The sequence below is a fragment of the Fukomys damarensis genome, unplaced genomic scaffold (genome assembly GCF_012274545.1).
Source record: "Fukomys damarensis isolate Sample0158 unplaced genomic scaffold, DMR_v1.0_HiC HiC_scaffold_19, whole genome shotgun sequence".
In the NCBI taxonomy this organism is placed as follows: Eukaryota; Metazoa; Chordata; class Mammalia; order Rodentia; family Bathyergidae; genus Fukomys; species Fukomys damarensis.
The window spans coordinates 59,886,591-59,887,429 of record NW_022900931.1 but is presented as its reverse complement, the minus strand read 5'-3'; positions in this window follow the sequence as shown (position 1 = coordinate 59,887,429).

Genomic DNA, 839 nt, shown 5'->3' with positions numbered 1-839 from the left:
ACACACACACACACACACACACACACACACACACACACAATTTTTTGCACTTTAACAATGGGTGATTGAGATTATGGAATGTAAATCTGGTCCCCTGAACAAAGCAAATTTTATAATAGTATGTTTCTAATATTTCTCAATTTCCATTACTGTGTATTACAATGTGAGATCCCCTACTGGACTGTTTCCTGAACATCAAAGTGGGGATATGGATGAACCCATAGACTCACACCTGTATTATCACCAACATCCTGGTTAACAACCCAACATCAGAGTAAACCACCTTGATCAAGTTGCATGTCTCCTTTTGAGGCTTCTTGAACCCAACACATGGAATCTTAGAATTATGGAGTACACAACTGTGGATCCTAAAAATACTTAGTCTAAACTTCAGAATTTCAGATTGTCAGAAACTATAACTTACAATCTTTAGATCACTGATAGTTTGAACTCTTGGTGCTCACAATATTTGTCAGAGTTTTCTCTGCACACATCACTAAGAATTGCATTCCATGCCCTCTGTGGTGAGAAACTTCAGTCCTCCTAATTGAACATTCCTTTTGAGAAAGAGGCAAAGGAAGAAGGAGTGGCTGAGGATAGCTGAATTCTACTAATGACGCACACTTCAAGAGTAAGGTAGTGTGGCTAGAAAATCTGTCATGTAAGGAGAAAGAGAAGAGGAGGATAACAAGCATCAACTCCCATAATCTCCAAATTTACAATTGGAGAAACAAAGCAAGGATTCATCAAAGCATTACCAAGGGTGATGAGAACTCACATTCTAGCTAGCAACACCCAGTCCACATTGTCCAAATTAGACACTCTCAGCCATAGTGCTT